This window comes from Alnus glutinosa, chromosome 11 (genome assembly GCF_958979055.1).
Source record: "Alnus glutinosa chromosome 11, dhAlnGlut1.1, whole genome shotgun sequence".
Taxonomy (NCBI): Eukaryota; Viridiplantae; Streptophyta; class Magnoliopsida; order Fagales; family Betulaceae; genus Alnus; species Alnus glutinosa.
Genome location: NC_084896.1, coordinates 26,265,353 through 26,272,102, shown reverse-complemented (window position 1 = coordinate 26,272,102; position 6,750 = coordinate 26,265,353). Strand labels below are relative to the sequence as shown.

The 6,750-nt window shown below is 39.2% G+C and overlaps 1 pseudogene; it reads right to left on the bottom strand.

The window, feature by feature from the left end:
• Positions 1-273: 273 nt before the first annotated feature.
• Positions 274-6,508, bottom strand: LOC133881305 (alpha-amylase-like; annotated as a pseudogene).
• Between the last annotated feature and the right edge of the window lie 242 nt (positions 6,509-6,750).

Sequence of the window (6,750 nt, the reverse complement as noted above, 5' to 3'; positions counted from 1 at the left end):
ATCGACCTAAGTTTTTGAGACAATTAATAATTTAATATGGTATTAGAACAAAAGTTATGAGTTCGAACCATAATTTCAAAATTCATCTGCATTTCACTTGTAAGCTTAAGCTTGCCAATTACCATACAGACATTGGACACTTAGAAGAAAACTGGATAAAACGATGGTTTATTTTGCTCAACTTTCATCAGTAATGATGCAACATTTTATTACAAAGGCATCATATGATCCCTTGTTTATTCCTTTTCATTTTAGATGATTACTGATAATACCCTATGCTTTTTTCTCCCACACAGCATACTGGTCACCAGAAGTAGCGAGTTTGTAAGTAGAAGGGACAAGGTCTCCAACAGCATCTCTTGGACCAATCTTGGCAATAATCTTCTCTTCTATAGCAGCTACATAGAGATCTGCATCAGCGGCTAGAATTCGCAAGGAACTGGTTGGTTTGATCCCATTTCTCGATCGGATCTTAATGAGTTCAGTGATCGGATATTTGATACCCCCGTTAAAGAAGTCAAAGAAGTGATCATAAAACTGTAACCAAAAGAAAAAAGATTTACATTAATTCATCTAATACAAACAAGAGCGTATTTTTTATTTTTATTTTGTAAGTAATTATTAGTAAGAGTAGCATAAAAGAATTCCTTGTCAATTATTGAGTAATTGTTTCACCCCACACTGATTTGATGAGATCAACAGCAATGGAAATTGGACCTGCTATATTGTAATTTTAGCCTGTTTCAAAATCCATCAGTATTGAACTCTTTTTCACTAGTGAAGGAGCTATATTGAGAAAGTAAATCTTTTCCTTATGAGTGGGTGCACTGCGTTAAATGAACAGCAGAAGCAGTTTATCTATCTAGTTTCTGGTCAATTGAAGAAATTGTTGTCGGCAAACAGTTTTCTGCTTTAAAGGTACTGAGAATTCCAGACCATTTCCTTGATCTTCTTTTTGTTTAGCTTAGAGGCACTCTCATGAGAATAACATGCAAACACCGATCATCTAGTGAGAGAAATTAGATCAAGTTTCAAAGAACTTACAACTGATGGGATCCCTGGATGAGTAAGAATGTAAACATATCCCTGCATGACTTTGTCTCCTTGGAATTGCGACACATTTTGGTTACCTGTATCATGATTGTCTATGAAAGTTACAGCATTTCCTGGTTTCAAGCCAATCACTCCGGGAGCACCTTCATTTGAGTGATTCAACCGCCACAGCTCCCCATGCATGCACTAATGCATATTGAAGTACCTCTTTTAATGTAAAATCAAAACCTGTGACATCTCCTCCAGTATCCTCTATCCATTTCACAATCTGGCGTCGATTACCATCCTGGTTGTCAATCTTAAATTTACCAAAATCAGGCCATATTTCGCCTACTGCAAAAGTTGGCTTTGTATTTGCCATATACATCTTAAAAATAGCTGGGGAAAATCCCATGCCAAAATCAAATCGCCACCCAGCAAACCCGATTTCGGTTTTTAGCCAGTTCATCCAATCTGATAGCTCTCTTGCGACTTGTGGGTTTGTGTGGTCAATATCCGGGCCCTAGTCAAAATCAGTTCCTGTGTCACGATTTCCTGTGCCAGAAATAGGTTTGTCATCTCTGCAAGTGAAAGATCTGTCCCAGTCAAGGCGATCATCTGGTGTCCCTCCTTCGAAAATGGTAAACATTCCATTACTATCTTGCTTCTCTGCAGACCTGTGGTTTATGACTATGTCTGATATGCACTTGACACCCTTGTCTTGGAAGGCTTTTATCAGCTTCTTCAGTTCATCATGGTTTCCATATTTTGATATATCGAGATCGTAGAGCCTTCCCGGAAAGTATCCTTCAGGGTCTGGAGAGAAAGTAAGGAAACAATGATTGGCAAAGATCCCATCAATATATATATCAACCTATCAAGCAGCAGCCAGATCAACGTAGCACGTCCAAGATAGAATACAGCAAGGAGCAAGACATAAATCAACTTGAAGATACAGATCAACATACTGTTATCTAGGCTGTCATTAAATAAGAGCACATACTCTATTGTAATTAAGTTAACTCTAGTTAGTTAGAAGATAGTTAGAGTTAATCATTGCGGTTTCAGTAGAGGAGCTTGGTTCTCACGCTGTATAAAACAATACACCTGATTATTCTTCAATATAGTTTTTCACACAATTTTTTCATTCCCAATTTTCTCTGTTATCTCTGTTTTTTCTAGACTCTTTGGTTCGTGATATGGTATCAGAGCTTTTCTGAGTTACTTCCATGGCGACTGTTTTGCAAGATTCTTCTTCTTCTTCTCCTCACATTGACAATTTCTCAAATCCTTTCTTTCTCCATAATGGCGATAGTCCTGGAGCGGTTCTAGTTTCTCAACCATTGATCGGTGAGAATTACAATACTTGGAGTAGGTCTATGACCATGGCTTTGAGAGCCAAAAACAAGCTTAAGTTCATTGATGGAACTTTGACCAAGCCTAATGATCCGGATGGAGCAGAAGCTTGGACTCGATGTAATGACATGATCCTGTCATGGATTCTGAATTCTCTTTCAAAGGAGATTGCTGCAAGTGTTATCTATATTAACACTTGTTCGGAAATGTGGATGGATTTGAAGGAACGATTTTCCAAGAAGAACGGACCTAGATTGTTTCAATTGCAGAAATCAATTTCGGCTCTCGTTCAGGATAATCTCTCGGTAAGTGCTTATTTCACCCGTCTGAAGTCACTTTGGGATGAATTAAGCAATTACAGGCCGATTCCGACCTGTACCTGCTCTCCATCTTATTCTTGTGGTGCTCTGAGTTCCGTAGTGGCTAACTACAATCAAGAATACATCTTTCAATTCTTGATGGGTCTCAATGACTCTTATTCTAATATCAGAGGCCAAATTCTGTTAATTGATCCTTTACCTTCGATCAACAAGGTATTTTCCTTGGTTGTTCAAGAAGAAAGCCAAAGAGAAGTGTTTCTTGGCTCTTTAACTCATGATACAGCAGCCTTGATGAGTAAGGTTGTGCCTGAGCAGCAGAATAGGGCTATGCCTGTGCAACAAAATAAGTTTACCAAATCTTTCAATAATTGGAAAGAGAAACCGATCTGTTCTCATGGCGGTATTGCTGGACATACCGTGGATAAGTGCTATAAATTGTACGGATATCCCCTTGGATTCAAGTTCACAAAGCGGTCATCTCCCGGTGGGTATGCTAATAAACCGATTGCTCATTCGGTTATTCATTCTCAAGAGGAAATTTCTAATAATTCCTCTCAACCAATGCCTCAAGTGCCATTCACTGCAGAACAGTGCCATCAGCTTTTGGCTCTTCTCAAGCCACAAGCTGAATCTTCTAATGCTTCCGCCAATCAAGTAGGTATGCTACCTACAAACCAAGACCACCTATTTTCCAAACTGACAGGTACTTTTGCTTTCAATTCTGTCATTCATTCCAAATATTCTATTTTTCATTCTGAGTTTATCAAGCCTACTTATCCTCATAATCCAAAGGATTCTCCTTGGATTATTGACACTGGAGCTACTGACCATATGGTCAATAGCATCTCTTCCTTTACCACCATTACAGCCATTGTTTCCACATCTGTTGCTTTGCCAAATGGCGAGCATGTTACTGTCACTCATATAGGTACCATCAAAATTTCAGAACACCTTGTTTTGACCAATGTGCTTTGTGTCCCTTCCTTCTCCTTTAATCTCATATCTGCAAGCAAATTGATTAAACATCTTGCTTGTTGTCTTATCTTCATTGCTAATTACTGTTTCATACAGAATTTGGTCACCTTGAAAACGATTGGAGTGGGTGAAGAAAGAGGAGGCTTATTTTACTTGATGCAAGCACCAAAAGCAAATGCTACTTCTTCTCGGGTTCTTACTGCATCTCTTAAGAATCCTTCTTCTGATCTGTGGCATTTTCGCTTAGGCCATTTGTCTACTTCTAGGCTGAATTTGTTACATACTCTAGTTCCTTCTATTTCAACTGATTTTAATAATGTTTGTAATGTTTGTCCAATGGCCAAACAACGACATTTGCCTTTTCCTATTAGTAATACTGTATCTCACAGACCTTTTGATCTTGTACATGTTGACATTTGGGGTCCTTTTTCTGTTCAATCAATAAATGGATCACGTTTCTTTTTGACCATTGTTGATAATTTTAGTAGATATACTTGGATATACCTTATGCACAGTAAATCTCAAACTCGATCCATTGTTCAATCTTTCTTTACCATGGTTACAACTCAATTTAACCTCAAAATTAAATCTTTGCGTTCTGATCATGGGATTGAATTCCAAATGACTGATTTTTTTTCTCACCAAGGCACTTTACATCAACTCAGTTGTGTAGAGACTCCTCAACAGAATTCTGTTGTTGAACGAAAGCATCAGCATCTATTGAATGTAGCTCGGGCTTTGAGATTCCAAGCTCATCTATCAAGCATCAGCCAGATCAACGTAGCACGTCCAAGATAGAATACAGCAAGGAGCAAGACATAAATTAACTTGAAGATACAGATCAACATACTGTTATCCAGGCTGTCATTAAATAAGAGCACATGCTCTATTGTAATTAAGTTAACTCTAGTTAGTTAGAAGATAGTTAGAGTTAATCATTGCAGTTTCAGTAGAGTAGCTTGGTTCTCACGCTGTATAAAACAATACACCTGATTATTCTTCAATATAGTTTTTCACACAATTTTTTCATTCCCAATTTTCTCTGTTATCTCTGTTTTTCCTAGACTCTTTGGTTCGTGATAATATATGTGCTATAGTTCTCACTGCAAAAGCCTAAAGACCCTATCCTATCCATACCACAACACATTCTAATGTTAAAATCTTGAGAAGAAGTAAAGACATTTAGAATGAACTTCAAACAGGCCTGTTGGGAATAATTCCACTTAGATCGGCCCATCTAAAACTGTGGGCCTCCAGGTTAGTACCGATCTAAGGAGCATTGGCGGCCCCAAGCCAAGAGAGCAGAACTCTCGGGTAGTCCTGTCTAAGGGGTTCGACGCCCAAAATTAGTCATCCCCGGAAAAGGATATTTCCAAGGATACCTAATAGGTGGTTCGTCCAGAAGAAGTCTTGGGAAAGGATATGTCCCGGGACCGAGAGTTCTCATCTAGCCAAGGCTCAGGACAAACCTGTCGTGGAAACTCAAGAAGTGGACGCTTGAGCGCACATCCGAGGCTCGAGTGCATAAAGCACTTGAATGCACAGTCAGACTATCGAGCGTTGGAATCCGAGAAGTCAGTAGCCAACTTAGTGCACGCAAGAGCACCACATAAAGGCTTGAGCATGCAAAATGCTCGAGAGCCTCAAAATTGAGATCGAGCGCATTTGGCGACGCCAAAATACAAAGCAGCAGTGATAGTTCAGAAAGGATGTAGGTGCCGAAATGCCTAATGCAGAGCAGGAAGAATATCGGCGCCGAGAATACCACCTGCGGTCTGAGCACCGAGATGCTTCCTGTACCTACAAGTGCAGGAGAATAAACAGGGAACAAAGATGCCTTTCTTGGTAAAGACGAAGGGCCCAAGCTTAAAGCTAGGGAAGATTTCTTGCTTCCCACTCCTAAGTCAAATTGAGTTCTATAAATACATCTCATACCTCAGGTATAAAGAGAGACTGAATTTTTTATTCATAAAAGCACACTATTTCTCTCAAATACTAACTTAGGCATCGAAGTGAGACCTCCGGAAGGGTCTCTTGGTTTTAATTGTTTTGCAATATCCTTAGAAACGTGAAGAACTTCGAAAAACGTGCTGCTCACACCATACCGAAAACTGCACCAACAAGGTCTACTGCTGAAAACTAAATGAAAAATATAACTACTGACTGCTAGCTGGGAGAAGTTCAATAAGACCAAAGAATTATATGAGAAGGGCAATTCCTTTCATTTTCGACAGAGACGCCATTTTGTAACACAAATCTTCTTGTATGCAAATCTTAATTTCAAGGACCTTCAAGAATTCAATTCAACCAAGAACGAAATCAATGTCGGGAAGTACGTTAGAATCTTCCTCTCAATCACACATAACGCATTAAACAAATGCCTAGAACCCACTAATCATTTCCTCATACAGCTACACTGCAATAAGTATAAATTGGCTTTAAATTGATATACACGCAAAAAGACAGGAAAAGAACATGAACTGTAGTTCAGCTAAAATGAAGAGACACCATAATTCATAAACAAATTAAAAATTCAATGGAGATTATGGACGTGTATTCTGATGAGTTTGGCACAGGCATACCATGTGACTGAGAAGGCGGAGGGAGCCAAACATGAGTAATCCCAGCATCGGCCAGGTCAGGAACCTTGGTTATGAAGAAGTTGTACCATCCTCCGTACGTCCTTCTTCCATGACTGCCAGTTGAATCCCTGAGCACCACCAAAAGCCCAGAAAGAAAATTCATACACTTTGTTGTGCAAACAAGAGGGTGCATGGGAGAAGATGTTATATATGTATATAAATATGATGCATGTGTACTGTCATTGGTACCTAAAACAGAACTTGAGAAGCTGTGAAGTTGGGTATGAGATCGGGTGAGAAAGAGGAGGAGATAGTAGAGAGAAATTATGATTCCCATCGTCATCTTCCTGTGCAATGTAGGTTCTGCATTTTGTCAGATACCTTTCAAAGGAATTTATAGGCAAACAACGCGCGCTGCTCACTCCTTATCAGATGAACATGTTCTTGACTGGAAAATTGTAAGTCCTTTCACCTTTGCCTTTTCT